The sequence below is a fragment of the Mauremys mutica genome, chromosome 1, assembly GCF_020497125.1.
Source record: "Mauremys mutica isolate MM-2020 ecotype Southern chromosome 1, ASM2049712v1, whole genome shotgun sequence".
Lineage (NCBI taxonomy): Eukaryota > Metazoa > Chordata > Testudines > Geoemydidae > Mauremys > Mauremys mutica.
The window spans coordinates 13889899-13907161 of NC_059072.1; the positions used below are offsets into that span (position 1 = coordinate 13889899).

General features: G+C 44.5%; 1 long non-coding RNA gene across 1 annotated transcript; it reads right to left on the reverse strand.

Moving 5' to 3' along the window:
• Positions 1-207: 207 nt before the first annotated feature.
• LOC123361862 lies at positions 208-7941 on the reverse strand. Its single transcript, XR_006576254.1, has 3 exons — positions 7815-7941; positions 1315-1451; positions 208-1131 (listed from the first exon to the last, which is right to left on the reverse strand). It is a non-coding gene; the product is annotated as an uncharacterized LOC123361862 (long non-coding RNA).
• Positions 7942-17263: the final 9322 nt, after the last annotated feature.

A 17263-nucleotide genomic window follows, 5' to 3' on the forward strand; every position in this document is an offset into this window, starting at 1 on the left:
ATTGCCTGTAGTACAGCATACTGAGGTTGAAAATCTGATCAGCTCACATTAATCTGAACTTCTGAAGGTTCATTCCCCTTGGATAAGGTTCAGATTCAACCGTGAGTTGAACTCAATTAAGGCAGAAGCATGTGAGACACCCGGCATCACGGGATGACTTCAGAATGCAAGCATCCATTTAAAAAAATCACTTCTAGCACTGCTGGTTGCAAAGAAACGGTTGAAAATGTGAATTGCATGTAAACTGAGGCAGCCATGCAGACAGCCTTCATTCAGGGTGGAACAGCACCTGCTAGACCCAAGGGGGAAGCCAGCAGGCCACACATTTGCCGCCCAAGTTTGAATCAAACTTTAAAAAGGCTTGGAAGGAAAGGAGGAGTGTATGGGATCTGTGCTTATTTCATCCAAAGTGTTTCCCCCCCATCCCTCCCTTATGTTCTCTTCTCTATATAGAAAACATTAAAAAGCACTTTAGGATCCTCAAGCCACTCAGGCACTGGACTGGCTGAATGGTTTCCAATCCTATAATTTTGTACACACAGAGGGCCTCATGCAGCGGAGCTTTTACTGCTCTGTAAATGGTTCCATTTTAACTCCCTTACTCTTCCATTTTACGGTTACAACTGCACTTGAAAACAGTCTTAATTATACTTCAGTAGAAACTTTCTAGTTCCCTCCACACACACTTGCCAGTCTTTGAAATTAGTGTATAACTGTGCCCCAAGGTTCTCTCTATTCGCCTGGTGTAGAAGAGCTCATCTTCACTTCTCATTCGCAGCTTAGATGAAGAGGGCATGTTGCTGCAGCCCTTAGTTCCACTGGATCAAATGCGCCCCTGTGCAAAAGGGTTTATGTTAGACTGAAGTGGTGCCATGGGCCTGGTGCTGGGCCTCTACACAGAGGTGAATTTCACCCAAAGAGCCCTCACAGAACTGAATGATACCCACTTTGAAGTGCACCAGTAGAAGCGCTGGCTGATTATATTTAGAGGTGATAGATGCAAACATAGCGTGTGGCGCTCCAGTGCGTAGCTTTCGCCTGGGGAAAGACCATGTCACAATGCTGAAAAGCGGGGATGGAGTTTCGAAGTGGGTCATACTGTGCTTGCTCTGCTGTGTGCTGAACCATTCACTAGATAATGGAGAAACAAATGGAAACATCAGCATCAGGATCCCAAGGCCAAGAGACCAAGCTAGAAGCATAAAGCAGCAGAGGTCTCAGTAGTGAAAGAATGTCTTTTATTATCCAATTAACCTAATAAACTAACATCTAAGGAGAGAATTCAAGCATACAGTTACCTTGTATTTTACTTACCAAGACCAAATCCTGCAGTCCATTATCAGAACTTCCTTTCTGTGGGACTGATGATGAGATTGCGAAGTTCAGCTCTCAAATGTATGTCCTTCATCTCCCTTAAGATCTTCTCTCCTGTGATATTTTGTCTTCCTTACCTAGAGCATTATAGGATCAGATTCCTCAGTGGGTTTCCTTTGTTATTAAACACTCTCAGAGGGCCACAGCAGAACCCACATTAAGATATGATCCATGTCCCAAAGAGTTTGTGTTCTATGACAAGTATAGGCTGGGGGGAGGGGGTGGAGGGGTGAGGGAGCCTTGATACATCAATTGCTTTGCATTCATACGTAACCCCAGCAGTGTCTTGAGCAATATACAGTTGGGTTTTCACAGTGCACAAAATCTGTATTTTTGGAGTGAAATAGCACTACATCCTTCCCCCCACACCCAAATAACAAAGTTTACAGAGAATGTAACACAGTTTTTGAACAACCCATACTGGTTTAATTCAGGGAACCATACAGGAGCTTGTTTTGTGCAAGGCACAAGAAGGAAATATATGTGCGTTCACACTCGGCAAGTGACTGAAAGGGCTGAGAAATGTCCCTGAGATCTGGACAAACAAATGCGATGAGTAACTGTGATGGCCACTCTTGTTACCAACACGTCAGGGATTGAACCATGCACCTCTAGAGCTACACCAGCCTGAACTAAGCTCTGTAGACTGGGACTGTAACACTTCATATACTTCCTGGATGGGCACAGACAGGGCTCTGTAACACACACTCAGCAGGGGGTTACATAGTGATCCCTCTGTGGTGGGTCACTTCTTCGGAGAAGATTGGAAGCTGCTTTTTGGTAGACACAGCACATTAAAACCCTCTCTCTGACAGCCCACACTAGGTATGGCCTCTCCTGTACATGCAGTGAGTCTTAGGGTATGTCTACACTGCTATAAAACACCTGCTGTTGGCTCAGATCAGCTGACTTGGGCTGCGGGACTATAAAATTGCAGTGTACACATTTGGACCTGAGCCCAAAGTCTACACTGCAAATTTATAGTCCCACAGCCTGAGCCCCAATCAGCAGACACAGGCCAGTCGCGGGTGTTTTACTGTTGTGTAGACTTACCCTTGGTGAAAAGCAGAGAGGATTTATTTAAAGAGACAGATGTAACACAGCACAGGTAAAGTAAACCGTGACTACTTTTAACAGGTTTGAGCATACGTTTTAACTGCATTACTAAAAAGGCAGTCAGCTGCTTTTGGTGGTGGTAGCCTCAGTCCCCATGGATTCACACCCACAGTAGTATTCTCTATATCCTACACAATGTCATGTGACAATGGCAAAGACCCTCAGAAAAAGTCCTTTCTTCCGATTCTGAATGAGGAACCTTATTAAAATAAGGAAAATCAGATTATCTCTAAACGACCCTCTGAGTAAAATCCTGGCCCCATTGAAAGTCAACAGCAAAACTCCTGTTAAATTTAATAAAGCCAGGATTTCTTTCCGTCTTTTTTTCTCTAGAACTTCTCCCAGTTCATTGCAGTCTGGCTAGTCCAACCAATTTAAAGAAGCAGTACACCTGTTCCCCCACACAGCAGCAGAGGACCTTCTACATTTCACAGCACGCCCACGGCATTGGGGCGTGGCAGAAGGTATCTATTAACAGACCGGAGAATCTGTAGTAATCACAGTGCAATACCAGACAGGTCAGCAGGAAGGCAATAATGTCAACATTCTGGTCTGTTCTCACATCTGCCTTGTGCAATGCACAAGGATCCCTCTGCAACGAGTTACAGACAGCTTAAGAGGTGAGTCTATAACTTCTTTTTTCTATGAGTCTTTTTTATGGGGCAATACAAAATCATTCATCGGTTGCTGGATCAGGAAGAAGCACCCATATATAGCAAAGTGTGCCAAGTAATGCTTCCCGGGGGGGAAATATCCAGCGTGTCTGATTCTTCCCTTTCTGACAACTGTGTTGTCCCTCTGCCTCTGCTCTTGCTTGTGGCGCTCTCAGGGAGAAGACTTGGTAGGACTTCTTAATGGACCAGAACATGAGGAGAAATAATTTCAAACATTCAAGGAGGAAATGGAGGGAATGGATACATTTATAAATGAGTCTCTGGCTTACAGACACTTTTGTTAGCAGCCTCAGCAGAGAAGCTAAGGAACTAATGAGTATGGAGAGTGAGCAGTTCTCTTACTCCAAAGCATGGACAAGCTTCTGTTTCCACTGCCCTATGCAATGCCTGTTCTACCGCTAAACTCACAACTGGTGGAGGCTGTGGAGCCAAATCCACCTTTTACAAGCTGTGATGGGGTGTAAAAATCCCACATTGAGCAACAAGAGGCTAAGGAACTGCTGTGGGCTCAGCCAGCCTCACCCTGCCACATCTATGGCTGGAGCTAAATGGCAGAAGAACAGCTCATTTCGGGGCAGACCAGAGAGGAGAGGAGACCTGCTACCAGCAGCTTCAGGGAGATGAGCTGAGAGAAGGCACAATCTCTCCCAAAACAGCTTCCCCAAAGCCCCTCCTTGCAGGAAGGGAGGACCTGCTGTGGAGACAGCCTGAGTGGGAAGCATTGTTCTCTCATATGAACTCTGGACTGGACTGATGCCCTTTATTTTTGTTTGGACTACCCCAGCAGGGGAAAGCCTGGGCTGAGCTGGCCCAGGAAGCCGGGCCATACCCCAGGAGGAGGCAGTTGTCTTCACACTGCCTTACACCAGATGACGACTTTGGGACAATTGCAGGGAGGTGGTAGGAAATGGCCTAGGGAGAGCAGCCTGAAGCCTCCTTGGCTGTCAGAACACTGATAGCCCTGAAAGGTCCCTGGGTCAGAGCCTGGTAGAACAGGAGGGCCCGGGCTCCCCTACCAACAACCCCCTACATGTTACTGGCCTAAGCACTAGGCGGCGCTCCCCTACCAACCAACCCCAAGTGAGGGTCATCACACAAGCACAAAAGTTCACTTGCTTTTAAATAAAAAAATCCAGATGTTGCCTTAGCTGAGTAGACAGTGTTCTGTATTTAGCACCTTCTCCTCTTTGCAAAACTGGAACTGATTTGGGGGCATTATCTGGAACTCAGCTGTGTCTGGAAGCTCAGCAGTCAAGCTTGAGTTAATTCTACACTCAAGCTATGTCTATGCTGCTGCAGGGTGAGGGTGGGATTTTCAGCCCATGTATATGTACCCACGTGCGCTGTGTTCTGGCGAGCTTGCCAAAAATAGCAGTGAGGATACAGCATTATAGGCATCAGCATGGGCTGCACAAGTGAGTACGTCAAAGGGAGGTCAAGCGGGCTTGTGCAGCCCATGCTGATGCCTGCAATGCTGCATCTTCACTACTACTTTTAGAGCACTAGCTAGAGTAGATATACACAGGCAAACCACACCCCAGCGGCAGTGAAAGTGTACCCTAGGAGAGTGGAGAGCAAAGCGAAGATACAGCAGTTATACACTGAGATTGGAGAGTGGATGAAGACTTAGCAAAAGCATGTAGGTTTCTATGGGGATTAGATGAGGGAAATTTTTCTGTCCTGATTGCAAGAGAAATCTAGCAAACCCTTCTGATAAAACAGTGACTTCAAGATTTTTTTTCCCGTGACCCCTAGCTCTCCCCCCCCGGGCCAACTTTTTTCCACTGAATTGAAAATAACGGGGTTTCATGTGTGTAAATCAGGGCAGAATGGTGGACCTGAGTGTTTTCCACAAAACAAGTATCTTCTAAATAACAGAAGATTCCTCTGCTCCACAGCCATGCGTGAGGTGGTATACTTTGCAAGCCTCCCCTTTAGGCATTAAGGTAAACCTTTCACAATGCAATGGTACAATGTTGATCACGTGTAGCAAGGTACTTCATGTATTTCTCCAGGGAAGAAGATAGGAAGGAGCGCCTCAAAATGGAACTTGGAGGGATCGTCAAGACACACACGGTCTGTTTTTTTTCCCCTGTTGCGTTGCACTGGTCATTTACAGCCATCAAAGTGAGAGTAAAGCCTACCTTTGCGCTCACTTCACCTAGGTGAAATTGACCACACAAGGTGCGGGGTAGTGGAGAATCAAGTCTACAAAGATAAATCTTGCTCTTGCTTAGACCCCTTGCCAGCCCACCAAAGTCATTGGGATTAGAAGTGAGTGAAGCCAGTGAGGATTCACAGATGTAAAAGAGAACAACATCTGGCCAATAGAGCCATGAGGCAACTACATTTATGCCTGTTACCATGTGCTTACTGTAAGTGTAACCCACGCCTGCTTGGTGTGGCACTACCTAGACCAGGTAGAGATTGTTGAACCTGCTACAGCCTTGGCTAAGAGAGAGATGTCTTTTAGCTCATGCAGCAAGCTCCAGAGGTTCAAGGTTTGCTGCTTTTGCCAACTGGGGTCTGTCGGTGCTACATAAGCAGGAGATCAAATGTTGACTTAACAATGAATGGCCCCATTACTGGCCATATTGCAAACACCTTATCACATTAGTTACTAACATAACTTTACATCCCTCTGTGAGAAGCATTGCAGCCAGCATATGCTGATGCTTGCTTTTCTTCTGCCTCCTTAAAAAGCTAGATGCTAAATTGTATGTAATGATAGACACGAGTGGCCAAATTTTGATTACAGTTACACAGAATTTGGCCCATAGTCAAGAAACAATCCTTCATAAATAGACACCGTCTGTATGTCCCTTCCTTTCTTCTTTCTAGTTAGTGACTATGTGTATCTGCGGGTCTGCCTGCCTTTGAGTTCATCTCTTACAAGTGTCACCTTCCCAAATCCCCCATTCTTTAGTAAGCCGGGTGCCTGCTGGCATGAGATTCTTAACGGGCAAATGTGTTGTGCAAGATATGTTGTTTATCATGTCAGTCATTATTGCATTTGAATTTACTGAGGTTTTCGGATGGATCTGTTCGAGATTAATGAGCTATTTGTTCTCAGTCAAGCAGCAATGAGAAATGCTCTCTTGACTCTAATGAGTTGTATGGATGAATCAGGTTTTGACCTTTCGTTTTCAGCTTTTTTTTTCCCCTGAGAAGTGATGGATTGTTGACGGCTTGAGATTTTTTGTTGCTTTGGCCAAGCATGTAGTAAAATTAACACTTGTTGCCGCGGATCTGGGCATTAGGCACTGTGTATTGTTTCAAGCGTGTCTTTCATATCTACATCTTTATTTTTAATGCAGAGGAAGCCAAGATAAGTGATTTAACTTTGACCTATCACTGTAGTAATTAATTTGAGCAACGTTTCTTAAGAAGTCTAGCCTTCCCTGAAGCATGCACATAACTTCCATTAGCATTCATTGGAGTTATGTGTGTATACAAAGGCATAAACTTCTAAGTATCTACTAATCAGGTAACAAATGATCCAATATTTCCTATGTTTGTTGTCTGTACTTTGATTTGACACATTCACAATGTTTTGTATGTTTGCATGAGCAACATTTTATTAAAGAACTATAGCATTTTTAGGAAACAACTCAAGTCTGATTACAAGGCTGCTATTTAACAGTTACTTCAACAACATAATGGCAGCAACCTGATTCAGTAGCTTACTCAAAGTGCCTCATATGTGTCTGTCTCTCTCTAGCCTACTTCCTTTAAAATGTCAGCAGACTCCATAAGGCCTATAGCCAAAAGTCACTTCCTGACAAAATTAAACCAGTTTGGAAGAAGAAGTAGGAGACTACCTGGTTTTCCCAGCCAGTTTGTCCAAAAAGGACTGCTTGGTCTTAGCAGCAAGTTCACCAGGCAAGCAGATATGCCTGGCTGTGCTGATGAAGCAATACCGGCAATGCTCGTGCTAGTACTCTCCATATCATTTCAGCAAATAGGACAGTGCTTAATTACATCAGGCTGACTTTCAGTGGGAACTGGGTTATTTTCAAAGGATAACATAGAAAGATAGATAAAAATATAAAATTCTCTTGCTGCCAGATTCCAATGTAACTGTATTTCTTAGAATTTAGAACCCTAACACAAGAACCCCAAAACAGAGAGAGACAAAGCAGGCTTCTCCCTAAAAGAGAGGAACAGCTCAACCCACCTGGCTCTAGGATGGCTTTCTGCAGATTATCTGAAACATAGATCACATGCTTTCCTGCAGAGCCCCGTAGCCTGCAAGCAGGATCAGGCAACCCTTTAGGATTTAAAGTGACAGCTTGTAATTTTTACACAATTCTTAACACACCACAGGTTCCTAACTCTCTTGGGCCCCTTCAAGAAATCCCAGCCCTTATTCAGAGTTTGAATTTTTCAATTGTTCCACATTTATCCCACAATAAATATGTATCAAAAGTTAAAGTGATGCCCTAGGATTTTTAAAAAATGGGTAGGCACATGATTGCATGCCTGCTTCATGCATCCAGGAATTGGGGTACTATGTGCAAAAATGACTGGTGCTGCATATCTCTGTTTGCAGTTATCCAATAGTACTCTCTGAAATTTCACCTGAAACTACCTCACTAGGAGCCCCCAACTCACTACAGCCCTCTCCCCTGCTTTCACTCTTCACCCTACCTTCTATCTGCACTTTAAGTGGCTTCTCCTGTGCAGCCGTTAACAATCCCAGGGATCTGAAAGCTGAGTGAATGATCTGCAGCAACCAATGGGAGTAGGGCACCTAACTGCTTTTGACCCGTTGGACAATAAAAGGAGGATACGTATCAATAATAACTAGCCAGCATGCACATTCTAGAACACATTTTATGTCACTGAAGCTGTGGAACCTCGTTAGGGACATTAGCTGTAGAGCTGGTATTTTGTAACAAGGTAGGCATACAGGGGAAATTAGTTTTACATTCGTCTGATATGGTGGGCTTCAGTTCAACCACACAAAGGTGAACCACAGATTCAAAAATGTTTATTCATATGCTGAATACGTCTGTCTTTCCTCCTGTGCATTTTTTTTCTCCTTGTCTTTACTAGTCTAGCACTTGTAACTACAGCAATAAATGTTGGCTAGTCCTGGCAGGCCATGACAGCCTGAAGGCTTAAATGTAAACAAGGCAGAGCTGATTACTTTTCCCCTTGGGGGCTACCCTTTGCCCTGTGGGCATTTCTTTTTAAAATAGCTTCCCTCTGCCTGATACCACTGTTATCACAGATACAATTCCCAACTTGACTGGCTGGATCTCAAATGAATCCTCTGTGTTCAAGAGCAGCATGCTGCATACACTGGTTTCTGTTGTGCTTCCTATAGGCCGTGTAGCAAGATTTGTATGGCTATTTTTTTGCTCAGTTTCTTTAACAAACTGATAGACTAGTAATCTAGTTTCTCTGCCCCACTGAGGTGGCATTAACAAGATGGTGATATCTAGTTTTTACATGCATTTATCCAGTAGAAAAAAAACTAGCAATTAATGCTGGGGTTGCCAACCCTCCAGGATTGTCCGGGAGTCTCCAGGAATTAAAATGTAATCTTTAATTAAAGGTAATGTCATGTGATGAAACCTCCAGGAATTCATTCAACCAAAGTTGGCAACCCTAATTAAAGCATACGATGGCAATAGGTTTCTGCCACTCATTCATATAACCCTGGGAAAGTCATTTAACTCCCCCCTGCCTCAGTCTGAGCCTTTTGTAAAATGGGAATCCATATGTATGTATGAATCCATATGTATGTATGAAACTGTTGAGAGTCTTTGGGTTAAGATTAGAAGCGAGAGCAACAAGGGTGATGTCGTGGTGGGCGTGTGCTATAGACCACTGGACCAGGAGGATGAGGTAGACAAGGCTTTCTTCGGACAATTAACTGAAGTTTCCAGAACACAGGCCCTGGTTCTAATGGGGGACTTCAATCACCCTGACATCTGCTGGGAGAGCAATACAGTTGTGCACAGACAATCCAGGAAGTGTTTGGATAGTGTTGGGGACAACTTCCTGGTGCAACTACTGGAGGAACCAATGAGGGACCATTCTCCTCTTGACCTGCTGCTTACAAAGAGGGAAGAATTGGTAAGGGAAGTAGAAGTGAGTGGGAACCTGGGCAGCAGTGACAATGAAATGGTTGAGTTCAGGATCCTCACAAAAGAAAGAAAGAAGAGTGGCAAAATACAGACCCTGGTCTTCAGAAAAGCAAACTTTGACTACCATAGGGAACTGATGGGCTGGATCCCCTGGAAGGCTAATATCAGAGGGAAAGGAGTCCAGGAAAGCTGGCTGTATTTTAAAGAAGCCTTATTGAGGGAGCAGGAACAAACCATTCCAATGTGCAGAAACTGGCAGGCAACCAGTTTGGCTTAACAGTGAAATCTTCTGTGAGCTTAAACACAAAAAGGAAGCTTACAAGAAGTGGAACCTTGGACAGATGACTAGGAGGAGTATAAAAATATTGCTCTAGCATGCAGGGGTGTAACCAGGAAGGCCAAAACACAACTGGAGTTGCAGCTAGCAAGGGATATGAAGGGTAACAAGAAGGGTTTCTACAGGTATGTTAGCAACAAGAAAAAGGTCAGGGAAAGTGGGGGACCCTTAATGAATGGGGGAGGCAACCTAGGGACAGATGATGTGGAAAAAGCTGAAGAACTCAATTTTTTTTTTGCCTCGGTCTTCACAGACAAGGTCAGCTCCCACATTGCTGTCCTGGGCAACACAGTATGGGGAGGAGGTGAGCAGTGGTGAAAAAACAAGTAAAGGACTATTTAGAAAAGCTGGACATACATAAGTATGCCAGATCTAATGAATCTGAGGGTACTGAGGGAATTGGCTGATGTGATTGCAGAGCCATTGGCCATTATCTTTGAAAACTCGTGGCAATCGGGGGAGGTCCAGATGATTGGAAAAAGGCAAATATAGTGCCCATCTTTAAAAAAGGGAAGAAGGAGAACCCGGGAAACTACAAACCAGTCAGCCTCACTCAGTCCCTGAAAAAATCATGGAGCAGGTCCTCAAGGAATCCATTTTGAAGCACTTGGAGGAGAGGCAGGTGAACAGTCAACATGGATTGAACCAAGGTCAAGTCATGCCTGACCAACCTGATTGCCTTCTATCATGAGAAAACTAGCTCTGAGGATATGGGGAAAGCCATGGATGTGATATATCTTGACTTCAGCAAAGCTTTTGATATGGTTTCCCACAGTATTCTTGTCAGCAAGTTAAAGTATGGATTGGATGAACGGACTATGAGGTGGATAGAAAGCTGTCTAGATTGTTGGGCTCAATGGGTAGTGAGCAATGGCTCAATGTCTAGTTGGCAGCCGGTATCAAGCAGACGGACCCCAGGGGTCAGTTCTGGGACCGGTTTTGTTCAACATCTTTATTAATGATCTGGATGATGGGATGGACTGCACCCTCAGCAAGTTCACAGATGACACTAAGCTGCGGGGAGAGGTAGATATGTTGGAGGGTAGGGATAGAGTCCAGAGTGACCTAGACAAATTGGATGATTGGGCCAAAAGAAATCTGATGAGATTCAACAAAAACAAGTGCAGAGTCCTGCACTTAGGACAGAAGAATCCTGTGCACCACTACAGGCTGGGGACCAATCGGATAAGTAGCAGCTCTGCATAAAAGGACCTGGGGATTTCAGTGGATATGAGTCAGCAGCATGCCCTTGTTGCCAAGAAGTCTAATGGCATATTGGGCTGCATTAGCATACTGGGCTGCAGGACCATTGACAGCAGATAGAGGGAAGTGATTATTCACCTCTATTTGGCACTGGTGTGGCCACATCTGGAGTATTGCGTCCAGTTTTGGGCCCCACACTACAGAAAGGAGACAGTCCAGCAGAGGGCAACGAAAAATGATCAGGGGGCTGGGGCACATGACTTACGAGGAGAGGCTGAGGGAACTGGGCTTGCTTAGTCTGCAGAAGAGAAAAGTGAAGGGGGATTTGATATCAGCCTTCAACTACCTGAAGGGGGTTCCAAAGAGGATGGAGCTTGGCTGTTCTCAGTGGTGGCAGATGACAGAACAAGGAGCAATGGTCTCAAGTTGCAGTGGGGGCAGTCTAGGTTGGATATTAGGAAACATTATTTCACTAGGAGGGTGGTGAAGCACTGGCACGGGTTACCTAGGGAGATTGTGGAATCTCCATCCTTAAGGATTTTTAAGGCCCGGCTTGACAAAGTTCTGTCTGGGATGATTTAGTTGGTGTTGGTCCTGCCTTGAGCAGGGGGTTGGACCTCCTCAGGTCTCTTCCAACCCTAATTTTCTATGATTCTATGTTGTAAGGGTAGAAGAGACAACTATGATCACCTAGGCTAACCTCCTGCCATATAATTCCAATCAGTAATTTCTGCTTCACTTAATACTTGAGAAAAAAGATACCTTTGCTCACCTCTCAGCAGCCAGAAAGCTGGGCCCGTTCCCATAAACCATGATTCATGTGTCCATCAGCTCCAGACTGGCATATGTTAATTCCTTTTCCCTAGCAGAGTGAGATAGAATAGTAGCACACACAATGCTTCCACAGCTTCCCCATTAAGGCCAGTCAAATCTCCAGCATGCACCAGCCTACCACAGGTCTTCTGTGACTCCACTGGCTGCCAGCTTCTTCTGGATCCAATTCAAGGTCAGGGCACTCAAGGACCTGGGACCAGGCTACCTCAGAACATGTTTCCCCATCAATGACCATCAAGATGGCAGCCATTCTCAGAAATGTGCTGGACCTGCCTAGGGTAAAACTATCAGGGGCCAAAGGCAAGGTGTTCTTGGTGCTATGTGTGTCATATCTGGGCCCAGCAGAGGAGGGAATGCAGACACAGAGGAGATCACTTAAGCACAACTAGCTGCTGTGGAAATGTTTATGGTTTATGCTACGAAACTGAAATCAACACAAAATTGAGTCTTTTCACTGGGGGGAACAGGGGATAATGCTGAAACATTTAAAGGGAGAGGACATCACAATCCTCTGCTTATATTGTTAACAAAAACACTATATAACCTAAGAGTTGCAGATGCAGACTCTTAAACTGCAACAGATTATTTTGCCTTGGAATAACAGCTCACTAACAAAGCAATTTTTAAAGCACACTCTCTTGGGGTAATGTGTTGTGGCAGTGTCCTGAACAACAGGAAAAGTCAGTGTTAAGGAATCAACAGGACCTTGTACCAAAGTTTCTCCCAACAAGTCATCAAAATTAAGATTTGTAACAGAAGGAGGTTTGGTTGAAGGAAGAGAAAGTCCTACTGGAACATCCCTGGACTCCAGTACTTGTTGAGGCTGCAATTGGTCTGTATGTCATTTCCATAAAATATCACTGGATAGTTTTACCACAAACTGAACATGTCTCATGCATTTTACAAGTTCTCTAGATACCCATTTCACTCCATAGCAATAGTTAGGAGTCCACACTAAATCTCCAGCTTGAAAAGAATGATGATGAGTCTCACATTGTCCATCAATTTGCCTAGCTTGGGACTTGGCCACATCCGAGGCAACATCAAGACATTACAGGTCCCAACTGATACACAAAGATTGCTTCAGCAAAGAGTTACAGATGACTCCTGGATCATAGCATGTGATATGTTCCTGTAGACAAGCAAGAAAATGTCCAATTTCTGCTAATGACTCAAAATAGACTTATTAGCTTTTAAGGCTTGCATAAGTGTTTGTATAAAGCACTCCACTAGTTCATTTGTAGTAAGATGGTAAGGAGCTGAGCATATGTGATGAATTCCATTTAAAGGTAGGAACCTCTGACATTCTTCAGAAGAGAATTGAGGTCCATTGTCACTCTTGTCTACCAACTGTAACAGTTTTGGCTAAACTGTGGTCTTGGTAGTTGTAGTACACCTCTAGCTCGATATAACGCGGCCCAATATAACACGAATTCGGATATAACGTGATAAAGCAGTGCTCTGGGGGGGCAGGGCTGCGCACTCCGGTGGATCAAAGCAAGTTCGATATAACGCGGTTTCACCTATAACGCGGTAAGATTTTTTGGCTCTCGAGGACTGCGTTGTATCAAGGTAGAGGTATATAAGTCATTCTAAAAACTTCTGGGCATTTCAAATGGGTATCTACTTTGACCAAAAACATATAACCTTCTAAAAGTCTATCAAAGACCACATGAATCATGTCCGGAGAGTCTGAGGCCATGGCCAAGGGTGTAGACGACTGGGCCAGGATCAAGCTGAATTTGCTGACACATAGTACAGCAATTCGTCTTCTCAATGTCTTTGTTGTTCTCTGAACACTAGACATGACTCTGGGCTATGGTTTTCATCTGTACAATGCCAAACCAACCTTCACGAAGAGATTCCAAAACCTGAGACCAAGTGATTTCAGAAGGATCACTTGCATTCCCTGTAAGATCCAACTGTGATCCACAGATAATTCATGTTGATATGACACAAATTGTGTAAACTGGGGATATTGTTGATCCAACGTTGTACCTCGTAGTACTATTCCCTACACAAGAGAAAGCACATCATCCTTAGTGGTTTCTTTATTGATGGGTAAGCTGTCCATCAAACTGAGATAGTACACTTTATACAAAGTTTCTTTGGGTAGGTGGGAGCTTGGGCAAGACAGGCATGATAGCCCATCAGCATTTGCTGAGTCCCTTTACAGAGCTGAATAGCATTGGAATGAGCTGACAGTAGCAATTCCCAGTTGCATATGAGCAGCAGCTAATGACGGAATTCCATGTTTTGGTCCAAAAAATTAAATGAAGGGTGATGATCCATCAGCAAGTTAAAATGTCTACCATACAGATAGGTATGGAACTTCCAAATTCTGAAGATAATGCTGAGAGCTTCTCACTCTATTTGCACATAGTTCTCAGGTGTAGTGAGTTTACATGATGCAAAGACAATTGGTTTCTCCATGCCATTAGGAAAAGAGTGGGAAAGAACTGCATCCACTCCATATGATGAAGCATAAAAAGCACATTGCAATGGTAGTGAAGCATCAAAGTGTGTAAGAACTTCAGCTGATGTAAATAGTTTCTTTGCTTCCTTATATGCACAATCACTCTCTAGTCCATTTTCCTTTTTTCTTTGATTGTAACAGTTCATATAAAGATGCCAATATTCTTGACAGGTTAAGCAGAAATTTACTGTAGTAAAATTAACATAACTGTGACAGGTTCTCCGACAGGGGTGCTTCAAGAACCACCTTCTCTCTCTCTGGTGATTTTGTTAAGTCCATAACATCAACTAAATGCCCAAAGTATTCACCTGAAGGTTTGAAAACTCACATTTGTCTTGACATACTCTCAGGCCATGGTCTTTCAAACATTGCAACACAGCATCCAAATTTCGAAGATGATCCTCTTGATCCTTTCCTGTAACAAGTCCTTAGTCATCCAAATAATATTGAACTCCATTCAGTCCCTTCTGGATCTCATCCATGGCTTTCTGAAACAGGGCAGGTGCCAATGTGATACCGAAAAGCAACCAGATGTAATAAAATAAGCCCTGTTGTTTGTTGATTGTGAAATATTTGTGAGATGCTGGATCAATTTCCATTTGTAGGTATGCACTGAGCAAATCCAAGTTACTGAAACGTTGTCCATCAATAAGTATAGCAAACAAATCTTCAATACAAGGTAGTGGATAGTGGTCTGCACATAAAACTGGATTCAGTGTCACTTTGAAATCTCCATGAATTTAGACTGAACCATCCGTCTTGATCACTGGTACAGTGGGTATAGCCCATTCACTCTGTGAAACTGGTGACATGACTCCAGTGTTCAGTAAATGGTCCAAATCAACTTTCTACTGGAGTATAAGGTGCAACTCTGGGTGTACAATATTTTGTCTGGCTGGCTGTCAGACTTAACAGTGAGCTTTGCTGACACATTGCTCATCTGTCCAAGTTCTTCTTCAAAAATTTCAGAGTCTGTCCAGTATTTCTTGAAGATTTTGAGGTGTTGTCATGATTAGTGTCCATCTCAGTACAATTCACCTTGAGATTCTCAAGCTAATAAGCTAATAATTGTGGATACTTTCCTTCAATCACATTCAAGGATAAAACAACTGATTTTCCATCTAGCTGAACTTTCACCTGGAGTATCCCTTTTGGGACCAAGTTTTCTCTAGTATAAGTCTTCAGAACCATGGAGGTTTCTTCCAAAGGAGCTTGTGACAATGGCTGGTGTCAGATGCAAAAATCAGTGAAACGGCAGCTCCATTATCAAGCCCCACTCTTCTGGAACTCCTTCAATCACAGGTGTGACTCAAAAGCCATCTCTGACTCCAGCTTTCAATAACATGTACTGATGGATCTTGGTCAGTGTCTCTAGAGCTCTTGTCTTTTTCCACATTATGAATTCCTACTTCCACCCTTTCTTAGGTTCAGTCTTCATAGGAGTTTTCTTGGTTGAACGGTTACTCCGTGTTGCTGATTGTTGCACTGTGCGACAGATCACGGTGATGTGTCCTTTCTTCTGGGAGGTCCTGCAAATAACCGGATGTGCCTAGCATCCTTCTCAGCATGCGTAGTTTGCACACAATGGCCATATGGAAATTCCTTACATTCCCGTGTCCTGTGTCTCACTAATTCATGAGATAAACTTCTCAGTTTGCACTAAATTCCTTCTCTGCAGTCTCCAGGGCAATTGCTACTTCATCAGTCTTCTTGAACATAATCTCTGAAGTCAATAACTTCTTCTAGACCTGGTAATTGCATAAAACAGACACAAATTGGTCACGCAGGGCATCACTTAATGTTTGTTCAAACTGACAATGCTCTCACAACTTTCTTATAGCAGTAATGAACTGTGCTACCAACACCACGTTTTCCTGATATTGCTGATTAAACCAGTATCATTCTGCTATCATTGAAGGGATAGGAGAACAACGTTCCTAACATGCTGCAGTAATTGCAGTATACGTGGCAGTTCCAGGCACAGTTGGTGGTGACAATGGGTCATGCAGCAGTGCAAATGCCTTCGGACTTATCACTGTCAGTAAGGTTGAAATTATTCCATCTGGAATGGCACTGCAGATTACAAATTGCTCAAAACATTCTAGGTATGTCACCGTAGATTTGCAGTTGTCGTCTAATTCACCAGTCTGGCCCCCAAAAGTTTCTCTGCTGTCCTGTTGGACTTCACACCCTCCAGGATGCCTTTTCTGTCACAGGGAGACTATTTGTTGTTACTGCACTAATAGGCGCCAACTTCCCCTCTTTCCCCTGGGTGCTCGACGCCCCCTCTGCCCCTGGCCCTGCCCCCACCCCACCCCTTCCATGAGGCTCCACCCCTGCCCCAAAGTCCCTTCCCCAACTCCACCCCCTCCCTGCAAATATGCCAACTCCTTCCCCAAATCCCCACCCCAGCCCCACCTCTTCCCCACCTCCTTCCCTGAGCATGCCACTTCCCGAACCTCCCCCCTCCTGGAGCTTGCTAATGCCACCAAACAGATGTTTGGTGGCGGCCAGGCGGGAAATGCTGGGAGATAGGTGGAGGAGCCGGGGTGTGGTGCGCTTGGTGGGGGTAGGGAGGAGGAGGAGGTGGAGTGACTGGGAGGGGAGCTTGGCTGACGATGTGTGGAGAGCACCCACTAATTTTTCCCGGTGGGTGCTCCACCCCTGGAGCACCTATGTCTCCACTCGATCTGCCTCTCCTGGCTCTGTGCCAGCACTGCAGAGGGCACTATTCTGTCTTTGGCTGTATTTGTGCTCCCTCTGCTGGCTATCGTCCCTCAGTGCAGGCTAAGCTGTTTGCCAGTCTGCCTGTTTGCACATGGTTAGTTGACAGGGCTACGTACCTCCCCATCACTGCTTTGTTTGAAGTAGCTCCAGGCAGCAGCCTGTTCCTTTGTTTTCTTTTTAATTGATCCTCCTCCTCTCTAGCTGGCTGGTTCACACTGTCCCAGCAGCAAAAAGCAGCAGTCGGTCACTTTGTGTCTCCAGGAGAACTTTTCCCCTCCTTTTATGGCTACTTTTTCTTCTTCTTGTTCAGGCAATGGGAGCACTGGACATTCATGTGCCCGAAATCCTTCATTGCCAAATGATCTAGCTGGACCCAGCAGAGAAGGAGATACAGACACAGAGAAGCTCATTTAAGCACGGCAAA